General features: G+C 46.4%; 7 non-coding genes across 7 annotated transcripts; all 7 read right to left on the bottom strand.

Moving 5' to 3' along the window:
- Window positions 1-512: 512 nt before the first annotated feature.
- Window positions 513-703, bottom strand: LOC130340342 (U2 spliceosomal RNA). The gene has a single exon (XR_008880483.1). It is a non-coding gene; the product is annotated as a U2 spliceosomal RNA (small nuclear RNA).
- A 2,094-nt stretch (window positions 704-2,797) lies between these two features.
- On the bottom strand, window positions 2,798-2,988 carry LOC130340341 (U2 spliceosomal RNA). The gene has a single exon (XR_008880482.1). It is a non-coding gene; the product is annotated as a U2 spliceosomal RNA (small nuclear RNA).
- A 2,081-nt stretch (window positions 2,989-5,069) lies between these two features.
- On the bottom strand, window positions 5,070-5,260 carry LOC130340340 (U2 spliceosomal RNA). Its single transcript, XR_008880481.1, has one exon. It is a non-coding gene; the product is annotated as a U2 spliceosomal RNA (small nuclear RNA).
- A 2,085-nt stretch (window positions 5,261-7,345) lies between these two features.
- Window positions 7,346-7,536, bottom strand: LOC130340339 (U2 spliceosomal RNA). Its single transcript, XR_008880480.1, has one exon. It is a non-coding gene; the product is annotated as a U2 spliceosomal RNA (small nuclear RNA).
- A 2,087-nt stretch (window positions 7,537-9,623) lies between these two features.
- Window positions 9,624-9,814, bottom strand: LOC130340338 (U2 spliceosomal RNA). Its single transcript, XR_008880479.1, has one exon. It is a non-coding gene; the product is annotated as a U2 spliceosomal RNA (small nuclear RNA).
- A 2,098-nt stretch (window positions 9,815-11,912) lies between these two features.
- LOC130340336 (U2 spliceosomal RNA) lies at window positions 11,913-12,103 on the bottom strand. Its single transcript, XR_008880477.1, has one exon. It is a non-coding gene; the product is annotated as a U2 spliceosomal RNA (small nuclear RNA).
- A 2,092-nt stretch (window positions 12,104-14,195) lies between these two features.
- Window positions 14,196-14,386, bottom strand: LOC130340335 (U2 spliceosomal RNA). Its single transcript, XR_008880476.1, has one exon. It is a non-coding gene; the product is annotated as a U2 spliceosomal RNA (small nuclear RNA).
- Between the last annotated feature and the right edge of the window lie 532 nt (window positions 14,387-14,918).

Genomic DNA, 14,918 nt, shown 5'->3' with positions numbered 1-14,918 from the left:
AATGTACAGCAATGACACACCTGTGTGAACAGCCAGGAGACCCCCCCCCCCCATGTTATGTTACATAGTTACATAGTTAGTACGGTCGAAAAAAGACATATGTCCATCAAGTTCAACCAGGGAATTAAGGGGTAGGGGTGTGGCGCGATATTGGGGAAGGGATGAGATTTTATATTTCTTCATAAGCATTAATCTTATTTTGTCAATTAGGAACATTCAGCACCCACCCGCTATCAAGGCAGCTGCCTATCATGTCATGCCCTACCTGCACAGGTGTGCTGGCTACTCAAATGATCCAATTAAGGAGGCCATTTAGTCAGCAGCAGCAGAAGTCCTGTGCCTGGACGCTCCAACAGCGGCCAGACACAAGCAGAAGCAGAAGCAGCAGCAGCACCACCTTTTGTTTTTTGGCTGCAGCAGCAGCAGCAGCAAGGCCCACAGGGCTGGCTAGCTGGCTAGCCAGCAAGCAGGTAGCAATGAAAGTAGGAATCTTTCTTTTTAACCCTGTAAGGGGGTGGTGCACTGTACCCGAAGATACTGCCATATCGGGTCAATGCATAGGGCGACGGAAGCAAGCTTCGAAATCGGCCCCCGTTCTCAAAAATCCATTTAATATATGGTCCCCAGATAGGGGACGTATCAGATATTAAACTGATAAGAACAGATACTACACTTGATCTTAGCCAAAAGGCCGAGAAGCGATAACCGTGAAAGGGGCGGGCCCAACAAGGTCCCCTTCATGGGCACTATCACTGCTTGCTGTCAGGGAGGCTGCCAGACAATTTTCCATGTACACTCTGGGCTGGGGGGCAGTCAACCACCAGTACACACAGCAGAACCTAAACCCATACCATTATTGCTAAGCAGCAAGACAGGGGCCCATTGCACTCCCACGGGGCCTTTTTAAATGCAATCCATAACCCGGATTTGCCAGGAACCCTTCTTACTCCTCCTACTTGCATGTGACACTGGGCTTAGGATCTGCATAGGAAACACACACACAAGCACACACCTACCTTTGTTGCCTGCAGATGCCTCCTTGGCTGTCCCCAAACGGTATCAAACCAACACCCACGGGAAGCTGTAAGCATAGAGGACATGCCTGCACCCCATTGGACTTACCTGTGTGGGTTAAACCCGGGTTATTTGACAACCTATGGCGGTGATGGTTCTGCTCAGGCAGAGCAGTGCTGATGCTCCTCATAAAGCTGTCGCTGCTGTGAAGGTTCTAGGTGACATCACAAATCCCTATGGTTACATACACAACAAAGCTGGGTTGTTGTTGTTTACACTCTGCAAGGCCTGTGGAAGTGAGTGACATCATAGCACTGTAGTTCTGAGGGTTCTAGATGGATGCAACAATCTCCTGTTGCTTCTATGAAGGCCATAATAGACGACATCACCAAACAGCTCCATAGTCACATACACAGCAAAGGAGAGATGTTGTTTACACCTAGTGATGTCAGTGGTATTGAGTGACATCACAGCACAGTGCTAAGGCTCCTGGGCCTGGACACAGCAGCGGCTGCAATATCTCAACGGAGAATACGTTTATATATATGTGTGTGTGTGCGCGTATATATATATATATATATATATATATATATATATATATATATATATATATATTCTCCGCCGAAATCACTTTTAAACCCATTTCCACCTTTTTTTCCCTTCTCTTCCTCTTACTTTTTTTTCACGTTTTTTTACGTTTTTCTCCTTTTCGCCTCTTTTCTGGGCGTATTATTCTTCTTTTTCTTCTTTTTTTTCGTCTAATGCATACCCCATCAGTGCAGCAATGCTTATTCAATACCGCCAGCAGATGGAGACACTGGGGGATAATTTTCTAAGGATTTATACTGATTTTTCCTGTCTGAATTTGTCGCACAGAAAGTTGCAGGCCAAATATGTGTGACATTTCTGCGACTTTAGCTTCTAGAGCATTTTTACAACATTATACATAGGTGCTGAATACATAAAAAGCGACTGTTCAGCGACAGACAAGTCGCATCGGCTGAAAGTAGGCCAGAATGTCAGTCCATGTTGGAGCAGGTTTAGATACAGTCTAAAGCATAGATCTCAAAGTCTGTGCACAGAATTTAGCAAGGGCCTCGCACCTTCTGATGCATCAGGTAGGTGCACAATAGCATAGCCTAACCCTCTGTACTTTGGTCTATATTGATGCGGGACATAGACAGCCAGCTGATGACCAATCCATTAGTGCAATGGATGGCTGGAAGCATTTGTCTTTGCCTTTGCAATACCACAGAAGCAATGCATGGTCAATGTACAGCAATGACACACCTGTGTGAACAGCCAGGAGACCCCCCCCCCCCCATGTTATGTTACATAGTTACATAGTTAGTACGGTCGAAAAAAGACATATGTCCATCAAGTTCAACCAGGGAATTAAGGGGTAGGGGTGTGGCGCGATATTGGGGAAGGGATGAGATTTTATATTTCTTCATAAGCATTAATCTTATTTTGTCAATTAGGAACATTCAGCACCCACCCGCTATCAAGGCAGCTGCCTATCATGTCATGCCCTACCTGCACAGGTGTGCTGGCTACTCAAATGATCCAATTAAGGAGGCCATTTAGTCAGCAGCAGCAGAAGTCCTGTGCCTGGACGCTCCAACAGCGGCCAGACACAAGCAGAAGCAGAAGCAGCAGCAGCACCACCTTTTGTTTTTTGGCTGCAGCAGCAGCAGCAGCAAGGCCCACAGGGCTGGCTAGCTGGCTAGCCAGCAAGCAGGTAGCAATGAAAGTAGGAATCTTTCTTTTTAACCCTGTAAGGGGGTGGTGCACTGTACCCGAAGATACTGCCATATCGGGTCAATGCATAGGGCGACGGAAGCAAGCTTCGAAATCGGCCCCCGTTCTCAAAAATCCATTTAATATATGGTCCCCAGATAGGGGACGTATCAGATATTAAACTGATAAGAACAGATACTACACTTGATCTTAGCCAAAAGGCCGAGAAGCGATAACCGTGAAAGGGGCGGGCCCAACAAGGTCCCCTTCATGGGCACTATCACTGCTTGCTGTCAGGGAGGCTGCCAGACAATTTTCCATGCACACTCTGGGCTGGGGGGCAGTCAACCACCAGTACACACAGCAGAACCTAAACCCATACCATTATTGCTAAGCAGCAAGACAGGGGCCCATTGCACTCCCACGGGGCCTTTTTAAATGCAATCCATAACCCGGATTTGCCAGGAACCCTTCTTACTCCTCCTACTTGCATGTGACACTGGGCTTAGGATCTGCATAGGAAACACACACACAAGCACACACCTACCTTTGTTGCCTGCAGATGCCTCCTTGGCTGTCCCCAAACGGTATCAAACCAACACCCACGGGAAGCTGTAAGCATAGAGGACATGCCTGCACCCCATTGGACTTACCTGTGTGGGTTAAACCCGGGTTATTTGACAACCTATGGCGGTGATGGTTCTGCTCAGGCAGAGCAGTGCTGATGCTCCTCATAAAGCTGTCGCTGCTGTGAAGGTTCTAGGTGACATCACAAATCCCTATGGTTACATACACAACAAAGCTGGGTTGTTGTTGTTTACACTCTGCAAGGCCTGTGGAAGTGAGTGACATCATAGCACTGTAGTTCTGAGGGTTCTAGATGGATGCAACAATCTCCTGTTGCTTCTATGAAGGCCATAATAGACGACATCACCAAACAGCTCCATAGTCACATACACAGCAAAGGAGAGATGTTGTTTACACCTAGTGATGTCAGTGGTATTGAGTGACATCACAGCACAGTGCTAAGGCTCCTGGGCCTGGACACAGCAGCGGCTGCAATATCTCAACGGAGAATACGTTTATATATATGTGTGTGTGTGCGCGTATATATATATATATATATATATATATATATATATATATTTCTCCGCCGAAATCACTTTTAAACCCATTTCCACCTTTTTTTCCCTTCTCTTCCTCTTACTTTTTTTTCACGTTTTTTTACGTTTTTCTCCTTTTCGCCTCTTTTCTGGGCGTATTATTCTTCTTTTTCTTCTTTTTTTTCGTCTAATGCATACCCCATCAGTGCAGCAATGCTTATTCAATACCGCCAGCAGATGGAGACACTGGGGGATAATTTTCTAAGGATTTATACTGATTTTTCCTGTCTGAATTTGTCGCACAGAAAGTTGCAGGCCAAATATGTGTGACATTTCTGCGACTTTAGCTTCTAGAGCATTTTTACAACATTATACATAGGTGCTGAATACATAAAAAGCGACTGTTCAGCGACAGACAAGTCGCATCGGCTGAAAGTAGGCCAGAATGTCAGTCCATGTTGGAGCAGGTTTAGATACAGTCTAAAGCATAGATCTCAAAGTCTGTGCACAGAATTTAGCAAGGGCCTCGCACCTTCTGATGCATCAGGTAGGTGCACAATAGCATAGCCTAACCCTCTGTACTTTGGTCTATATTGATGCGGGACATAGACAGCCAGCTGATGACCAATCCATTAGTGCAATGGATGGCTGGAAGCATTTGTCTTTGCCTTTGCAATACCACAGAAGCAATGCATGGTCAATGTACAGCAATGACACACCTGTGTGAACAGCCAGGAGACCCCCCCCCCCCCATGTTATGTTACATAGTTACATAGTTAGTACGGTCGAAAAAAGACATATGTCCATCAAGTTCAACCAGGGAATTAAGGGGTAGGGGTGTGGCGCGATATTGGGGAAGGGATGAGATTTTATATTTCTTCATAAGCATTAATCTTATTTTGTCAATTAGGAACATTCAGCACCCACCCGCTATCAAGGCAGCTGCCTATCATGTCATGCCCTACCTGCACAGGTGTGCTGGCTACTCAAATGATCCAATTAAGGAGGCCATTTAGTCAGCAGCAGCAGAAGTCCTGTGCCTGGACGCTCCAACAGCGGCCAGACACAAGCAGAAGCAGAAGCAGCAGCAGCACCACCTTTTGTTTTTTGGCTGCAGCAGCAGCAGCAGCAAGGCCCACAGGGCTGGCTAGCTGGCTAGCCAGCAAGCAGGTAGCAATGAAAGTAGGAATCTTTCTTTTTAACCCTGTAAGGGGGTGGTGCACTGTACCCGAAGATACTGCCATATCGGGTCAATGCATAGGGCGACGGAAGCAAGCTTCGAAATCGGCCCCCGTTCTCAAAAATCCATTTAATATATGGTCCCCAGATAGGGGACGTATCAGATATTAAACTGATAAGAACAGATACTACACTTGATCTTAGCCAAAAGGCCGAGAAGCGATAACCGTGAAAGGGGCGGGCCCAACAAGGTCCCCTTCATGGGCACTATCACTGCTTGCTGTCAGGGAGGCTGCCAGACAATTTTCCATGCACACTCTGGGCTGGGGGGCAGTCAACCACCAGTACACACAGCAGAACCTAAACCCATACCATTATTGCTAAGCAGCAAGACAGGGGCCCATTGCACTCCCACGGGGCCTTTTTAAATGCAATCCATAACCCGGATTTGCCAGGAACCCTTCTTACTCCTCCTACTTGCATGTGACACTGGGCTTAGGATCTGCATAGGAAACACACACACAAGCACACACCTACCTTTGTTGCCTGCAGATGCCTCCTTGGCTGTCCCCAAACGGTATCAAACCAACACCCACGGGAAGCTGTAAGCATAGAGGACATGCCTGCACCCCATTGGACTTACCTGTGTGGGTTAAACCCGGGTTATTTGACAACCTATGGCGGTGATGGTTCTGCTCAGGCAGAGCAGTGCTGATGCTCCTCATAAAGCTGTCGCTGCTGTGAAGGTTCTAGGTGACATCACAAATCCCTATGGTTACATACACAACAAAGCTGGGTTGTTGTTGTTTACACTCTGCAAGGCCTGTGGAAGTGAGTGACATCATAGCACTGTAGTTCTGAGGGTTCTAGATGGATGCAACAATCTCCTGTTGCTTCTATGAAGGCCATAATAGACGACATCACCAAACAGCTCCATAGTCACATACACAGCAAAGGAGAGATGTTGTTTACACCTAGTGATGTCAGTGGTATTGAGTGACATCACAGCACAGTGCTAAGGCTCCTGGGCCTGGACACAGCAGCGGCTGCAATATCTCAACGGAGAATACGTTTATATATATGTGTGTGTGTGCGCGTATATATATATATATATATATATATATATATATATATATATTTCTCCGCCGAAATCACTTTTAAACCCATTTCCACCTTTTTTTCCCTTCTCTTCCTCTTACTTTTTTTTCACGTTTTTTTACGTTTTTCTCCTTTTCGCCTCTTTTCTGGGCGTATTATTCTTCTTTTTCTTCTTTTTTTTCATCTAATGCATACCCCATCAGTGCAGCAATGCTTATTCAATACCGCCAGCAGATGGAGACACTGGGGGATAATTTTCTAAGGATTTATACTGATTTTTCCTGTCTGAATTTGTCGCACAGAAAGTTGCAGGCCAAATATGTGTGACATTTCTGCGACTTTAGCTTCTAGAGCATTTTTACAACATTATACATAGGTGCTGAATACATAAAAAGCGACTGTTCAGCGACAGACAAGTCGCATCGGCTGAAAGTAGGCCAGAATGTCAGTCCATGTTGGAGCAGGTTTAGATACAGTCTAAAGCATAGATCTCAAAGTCTGTGCACAGAATTTAGCAAGGGCCTCGCACCTTCTGATGCATCAGGTAGGTGCACAATAGCATAGCCTAACCCTCTGTACTTTGGTCTATATTGATGCGGGACATAGACAGCCAGCTGATGACCAATCCATTAGTGCAATGGATGGCTGGAAGCATTTGTCTTTGCCTTTGCAATACCACAGAAGCAATGCATGGTCAATGTACAGCAATGACACACCTGTGTGAACAGCCAGGAGACCCCCCCCCCCCCCCATGTTATGTTACATAGTTACATAGTTAGTACGGTCGAAAAAAGACATATGTCCATCAAGTTCAACCAGGGAATTAAGGGGTAGGGGTGTGGCGCGATATTGGGGAAGGGATGAGATTTTATATTTCTTCATAAGCATTAATCTTATTTTGTCAATTAGGAACATTCAGCACCCACCCGCTATCAAGGCAGCTGCCTATCATGTCATGCCCTACCTGCACAGGTGTGCTGGCTACTCAAATGATCCAATTAAGGAGGCCATTTAGTCAGCAGCAGCAGAAGTCCTGTGCCTGGACGCTCCAACAGCGGCCAGACACAAGCAGAAGCAGAAGCAGCAGCAGCACCACCTTTTGTTTTTTGGCTGCAGCAGCAGCAGCAGCAAGGCCCACAGGGCTGGCTAGCTGGCTAGCCAGCAAGCAGGTAGCAATGAAAGTAGGAATCTTTCTTTTTAACCCTGTAAGGGGGTGGTGCACTGTACCCGAAGATACTGCCATATCGGGTCAATGCATAGGGCGACGGAAGCAAGCTTCGAAATCGGCCCCCGTTCTCAAAAATCCATTTAATATATGGTCCCCAGATAGGGGACGTATCAGATATTAAACTGATAAGAACAGATACTACACTTGATCTTAGCCAAAAGGCCGAGAAGCGATAACCGTGAAAGGGGCGGGCCCAACAAGGTCCCCTTCATGGGCACTATCACTGCTTGCTGTCAGGGAGGCTGCCAGACAATTTTCCATGCACACTCTGGGCTGGGGGGCAGTCAACCACCAGTACACACAGCAGAACCTAAACCCATACCATTATTGCTAAGCAGCAAGACAGGGGCCCATTGCACTCCCACGGGGCCTTTTTAAATGCAATCCATAACCCGGATTTGCCAGGAACCCTTCTTACTCCTCCTACTTGCATGTGACACTGGGCTTAGGATCTGCATAGGAAACACACACACAAGCACACACCTACCTTTGTTGCCTGCAGATGCCTCCTTGGCTGTCCCCAAACGGTATCAAACCAACACCCACGGGAAGCTGTAAGCATAGAGGACATGCCTGCACCCCATTGGACTTACCTGTGTGGGTTAAACCCGGGTTATTTGACAACCTATGGCGGTGATGGTTCTGCTCAGGCAGAGCAGTGCTGATGCTCCTCATAAAGCTGTCGCTGCTGTGAAGGTTCTAGGTGACATCACAAATCCCTATGGTTACATACACAACAAAGCTGGGTTGTTGTTGTTTACACTCTGCAAGGCCTGTGGAAGTGAGTGACATCATAGCACTGTAGTTCTGAGGGTTCTAGATGGATGCAACAATCTCCTGTTGCTTCTATGAAGGCCATAATAGACGACATCACCAAACAGCTCCATAGTCACATACACAGCAAAGGAGAGATGTTGTTTACACCTAGTGATGTCAGTGGTATTGAGTGACATCACAGCACAGTGCTAAGGCTCCTGGGCCTGGACACAGCAGCGGCTGCAATATCTCAACGGAGAATACGTTTATATATATGTGTGTGTGTGCGCGTATATATATATATATATATATATATATATATATATATATATTTCTCCGCCGAAATCACTTTTAAACCCATTTCCACCTTTTTTTCCCTTCTCTTCCTCTTACTTTTTTTTCACGTTTTTTTACGTTTTTCTCCTTTTCGCCTCTTTTCTGGGCGTATTATTCTTCTTTTTCTTCTTTTTTTTCGTCTAATGCATACCCCATCAGTGCAGCAATGCTTATTCAATACCGCCAGCAGATGGAGACACTGGGGGATAATTTTCTAAGGATTTATACTGATTTTTCCTGTCTGAATTTGTCGCACAGAAAGTTGCAGGCCAAATATGTGTGACATTTCTGCGACTTTAGCTTCTAGAGCATTTTTACAACATTATACATAGGTGCTGAATACATAAAAAGCGACTGTTCAGCGACAGACAAGTCGCATCGGCTGAAAGTAGGCCAGAATGTCAGTCCATGTTGGAGCAGGTTTAGATACAGTCTAAAGCATAGATCTCAAAGTCTGTGCACAGAATTTAGCAAGGGCCTCGCACCTTCTGATGCATCAGGTAGGTGCACAATAGCATAGCCTAACCCTCTGTACTTTGGTCTATATTGATGCGGGACATAGACAGCCAGCTGATGACCAATCCATTAGTGCAATGGATGGCTGGAAGCATTTGTCTTTGCCTTTGCAATACCACAGAAGCAATGCATGGTCAATGTACAGCAATAATGACACACCTGTGTGAACAGCCAGGAGACCCCCCCCCCCCCCATGTTATGTTACATAGTTACATAGTTAGTACGGTCGAAAAAAGACATATGTCCATCAAGTTCAACCAGGGAATTAAGGGGTAGGGGTGTGGCGCGATATTGGGGAAGGGATGAGATTTTATATTTCTTCATAAGCATTAATCTTATTTTGTCAATTAGGAACATTCAGCACCCACCCGCTATCAAGGCAGCTGCCTATCATGTCATGCCCTACCTGCACAGGTGTGCTGGCTACTCAAATGATCCAATTAAGGAGGCCATTTAGTCAGCAGCAGCAGAAGTCCTGTGCCTGGACGCTCCAACAGCGGCCAGACACAAGCAGAAGCAGAAGCAGCAGCAGCACCACCTTTTGTTTTTTGGCTGCAGCAGCAGCAGCAGCAAGGCCCACAGGGCTGGCTAGCTGGCTAGCCAGCAAGCAGGTAGCAATGAAAGTAGGAATCTTTCTTTTTAACCCTGTAAGGGGGTGGTGCACTGTACCCGAAGATACTGCCATATCGGGTCAATGCATAGGGCGACGGAAGCAAGCTTCGAAATCGGCCCCCGTTCTCAAAAATCCATTTAATATATGGTCCCCAGATAGGGGACGTATCAGATATTAAACTGATAAGAACAGATACTACACTTGATCTTAGCCAAAAGGCCGAGAAGCGATAACCGTGAAAGGGGCGGGCCCAACAAGGTCCCCTTCATGGGCACTATCACTGCTTGCTGTCAGGGAGGCTGCCAGACAATTTTCCATGCACACTCTGGGCTGGGGGGCAGTCAACCACCAGTACACACAGCAGAACCTAAACCCATACCATTATTGCTAAGCAGCAAGACAGGGGCCCATTGCACTCCCACGGGGCCTTTTTAAATGCAATCCATAACCCGGATTTGCCAGGAACCCTTCTTACTCCTCCTACTTGCATGTGACACTGGGCTTAGGATCTGCATAGGAAACACACACACAAGCACACACCTACCTTTGTTGCCTGCAGATGCCTCCTTGGCTGTCCCCAAACGGTATCAAACCAACACCCACGGGAAGCTGTAAGCATAGAGGACATGCCTGCACCCCATTGGACTTACCTGTGTGGGTTAAACCCGGGTTATTTGACAACCTATGGCGGTGATGGTTCTGCTCAGGCAGAGCAGTGCTGATGCTCCTCATAAAGCTGTCGCTGCTGTGAAGGTTCTAGGTGACATCACAAATCCCTATGGTTACATACACAACAAAGCTGGGTTGTTGTTGTTTACACTCTGCAAGGCCTGTGGAAGTGAGTGACATCATAGCACTGTAGTTCTGAGGGTTCTAGATGGATGCAACAATCTCCTGTTGCTTCTATGAAGGCCATAATAGACGACATCACCAAACAGCTCCATAGTCACATACACAGCAAAGGAGAGATGTTGTTTACACCTAGTGATGTCAGTGGTATTGAGTGACATCACAGCACAGTGCTAAGGCTCCTGGGCCTGGACACAGCAGCGGCTGCAATATCTCAACGGAGAATACGTTTATATATATGTGTGTGTGTGCGCGTATATATATATATATATATATATATATATATATATATATATATATATATATATATATTCTCCGCCGAAATCACTTTTAAACCCATTTCCACCTTTTTTTCCCTTCTCTTCCTCTTACTTTTTTTTCACGTTTTTTTACGTTTTTCTCCTTTTCGCCTCTTTTCTGGGCGTATTATTCTTCTTTTTCTTCTTTTTTTTCGTCTAATGCATACCCCATCAGTGCAGCAATGCTTATTCAATACCGCCAGCAGATGGAGACACTGGGGGATAATTTTCTAAGGATTTATACTGATTTTTCCTGTCTGAATTTGTCGCACAGAAAGTTGCAGGCCAAATATGTGTGACATTTCTGCGACTTTAGCTTCTAGAGCATTTTTACAACATTATACATAGGTGCTGAATACATAAAAAGCGACTGTTCAGCGACAGACAAGTCGCATCGGCTGAAAGTAGGCCAGAATGTCAGTCCATGTTGGAGCAGGTTTAGATACAGTCTAAAGCATAGATCTCAAAGTCTGTGCACAGAATTTAGCAAGGGCCTCGCACCTTCTGATGCATCAGGTAGGTGCACAATAGCATAGCCTAACCCTCTGTACTTTGGTCTATATTGATGCGGGACATAGACAGCCAGCTGATGACCAATCCATTAGTGCAATGGATGGCTGGAAGCATTTGTCTTTGCCTTTGCAATACCACAGAAGCAATGCATGGTCAATGTACAGCAATGACACACCTGTGTGAACAGCCAGGAGACCCCCCCCCCCCCATGTTATGTTACATAGTTACATAGTTAGTACGGTCGAAAAAAGACATATGTCCATCAAGTTCAACCAGGGAATTAAGGGGTAGGGGTGTGGCGCGATATTGGGGAAGGGATGAGATTTTATATTTCTTCATAAGCATTAATCTTATTTTGTCAATTAGGAACATTCAGCACCCACCCGCTATCAAGGCAGCTGCCTATCATGTCATGCCCTACCTGCACAGGTGTGCTGGCTACTCAAATGATCCAATTAAGGAGGCCATTTAGTCAGCAGCAGCAGAAGTCCTGTGCCTGGACGCTCCAACAGCGGCCAGACACAAGCAGAAGCAGAAGCAGCAGCAGCACCACCTTTTGTTTTTTGGCTGCAGCAGCAGCAGCAGCAAGGCCCACAGGGCTGGCTAGCTGGCTAGCCAGCAAGCAGGTAGCAATGAAAGTAGGAATCTTTCTTTTTAACCCTGTAAGGGGGTGGTGCACTGTACCCGAAGATACTGCCATATCGGGTCAATGCATAGGGCGACGGAAGCAAGCTTCGAAATCGGCCCCCGTTCTCAAAAATCCATTTAATATATGGTCCCCAGATAGGGGACGTATCAGATATTAAACTGATAAGAACAGATACTACACTTGATCTTAGCCAAAAGGCCGAGAAGCGATAACCGTGAAAGGGGCGGGCCCAACAAGGTCCCCTTCATGGGCACTATCACTGCTTGCTGTCAGGGAGGCTGCCAGACAATTTTCCATGCACACTCTGGGCTGGGGGGCAGTCAACCACCAGTACACACAGCAGAACCTAAACCCATACCATTATTGCTAAGCAGCAAGACAGGGGCCCATTGCACTCCCACGGGGCCTTTTTAAATGCAATCCATAACCCGGATTTGCCAGGAACCCTTCTTACTCCTCCTACTTGCATGTGACACTGGGCTTAGGATCTGCATAGGAAACACACACACAAGCACACACCTACCTTTGTTGCCTGCAGATGCCTCCTTGGCTGTCCCCAAACGGTATCAAACCAACACCCACGGGAAGCTGTAAGCATAGAGGACATGCCTGCACCCCATTGGACTTACCTGTGTGGGTTAAACCCGGGTTATTTGACAACCTATGGCGGTGATGGTTCTGCTCAGGCAGAGCAGTGCTGATGCTCCTCATAAAGCTGTCGCTGCTGTGAAGGTTCTAGGTGACATCACAAATCCCTATGGTTACATACACAACAAAGCTGGGTTGTTGTTGTTTACACTCTGCAAGGCCTGTGGAAGTGAGTGACATCATAGCACTGTAGTTCTGAGGGTTCTAGATGGATGCAACAATCTCCTGTTGCTTCTATGAAGGCCATAATAGACGACATCACCAAACAGCTCCATAGTCACATACACAGCAAAGGAGAGATGTTGTTTACACCTAGTGATGTCAGTGGTATTGAGTGACATCACAGCACAGTGCTAAGGCTCCTGGGCCTGGACACAGCAGCGGCTGCAATATCTCAACGGAGAATACGTTTATATATATGTGTGTGTGTGCGCGTATATATATATATATATATATATATATATATATATATATATATATATATATTCTCCGCCGAAATCACTTTTAAACCCATTTCCACCTTTTTTTCCCTTCTCTTCCTCTTACTTTTTTTTCACGTTTTTTTACGTTTTTCTCCTTTTCGCCTCTTTTCTGGGCGTATTATTCTTCTTTTTCTTCTTTTTTTTCGTCTAATGCATACCCCATCAGTGCAGCAATGCTTATTCAATACCGCCAGCAGATGGAGACACTGGGGGATAATTTTCTAAGGATTTATACTGATTTTTCCTGTCTGAATTTGTCGCACAGAAAGTTGCAGGCCAAATATGTGTGACATTTCTGCGACTTTAGCTTCTAGAGCATTTTTACAACATTATACATAGGTGCTGAATACATAAAAAGCGACTGTTCACCGACAGACAAGTCGCATCGGCTGAAAGTAGGCCAGAATGTCAGTCCATGTTGGAGCAGGTTTAGATACAGTCTAAAGCATAGATCTCAAAGTCTGTGCACAGAATTTAGCAAGGGCCTCGCACCTTCTGATGCATCAGGTAGGTGCACAATAGCATAGCCTAACCCTCTGTACTTTGGTCTATATTGATGCGGGACATAGACAGCCAGCTGATGACCAATCCATTAGTGCAATGGATGGCTGGAAGCATTTGTCTTTGCCTTTGCAATACCACAGAAGCAATGCATGGTCAATGTACAGCAATGACACACCTGTGTGAACAGCCAGGAGACCCCCCCCCCCCCATGTTATGTTACATAGTTACATAGTTAGTACGGTCGAAAAAAGACATATGTCCATCAAGTTCAACCAGGGAATTAAGGGGTAGGGGTGTGGCGCGATATTGGGGAAGGGATGAGATTTTATATTTCTTCATAAGCATTAATCTTATTTTGTCAATTAGGAACATTCAGCACCCACCCGCTATCAAGGCAGCTGCCTATCATGTCATGCCCTACCTGCACAGGTGTGCTGGCTACTCAAATGATCCAATTAAGGAGGCCATTTAGTCAGCAGCAGCAGAAGTCCTGTGCCTGGACGCTCCAACAGCGGCCAGACACAAGCAGAAGCAGAAGCAGCAGCAGCACCACCTTTTGTTTTTTGGCTGCAGCAGCAGCAGCAGCAAGGCCCACAGGGCTGGCTAGCTGGCTAGCCAGCAAGCAGGTAGCAATGAAAGTAGGAATCTTTCTTTTTAACCCTGTAAGGGGGTGGTGCACTGTACCCGAAGATACTGCCATATCGGGTCAATGCATAGGGCGACGGAAGCAAGCTTCGAAATCGGCCCCCGTTCTCAAAAATCCATTTAATATATGGTCCCCAGATAGGGGACGTATCAGATATTAAACTGATAAGAACAGATACTACACTTGATCTTAGCCAAAAGGCCGAGAAGCGATAACCGTGAAAGGGGCGGGCCCAACAAGGTCCCCTTCATGGGCACTATCACTGCTTGCTGTCAGGGAGGCTGCCAGACAATTTTCCATGCACACTCTGGGCTGGGGGGCAGTCAACCACCAGTACACACAGCAGAACCTAAACCCATACCATTATTGCTAAGCAGCAAGACAGGGGCCCATTGCACTCCCACGGGGCCTTTTTAAATGCAATCCATAACCCGGATTTGCCAGGAACCCTTCTTACTCCTCCTACTTGCATGTGACACTGGGCTTAGGATCTGCATAGGAAACACACACACAAGCACACACCTACCTTTGTTGCCTGCAGATGCCTCCTTGGCTGTCCCCAAACGGTATCAAACCAACACCCACGGGAAGCTGTAAGCATAGAGGACATGCCTGCACCCCATTGGACTTACCTGTGTGGGTTAAACCCGGGTTATTTGACAACCTATGGCGGTGATGGTTCTGCTCAGGCAGAGCAGTGCTGATGCTCCTCATAAAGCTGTCGCTGCTGTGAAGGTTCTAGGTG

This window comes from Hyla sarda, unplaced genomic scaffold, assembly GCF_029499605.1.
Source record: "Hyla sarda isolate aHylSar1 unplaced genomic scaffold, aHylSar1.hap1 scaffold_588, whole genome shotgun sequence".
Classification (NCBI taxonomy): Eukaryota; Metazoa; Chordata; class Amphibia; order Anura; family Hylidae; genus Hyla; species Hyla sarda.
This window is presented reverse-complemented; position numbering and strand designations above follow the sequence as displayed.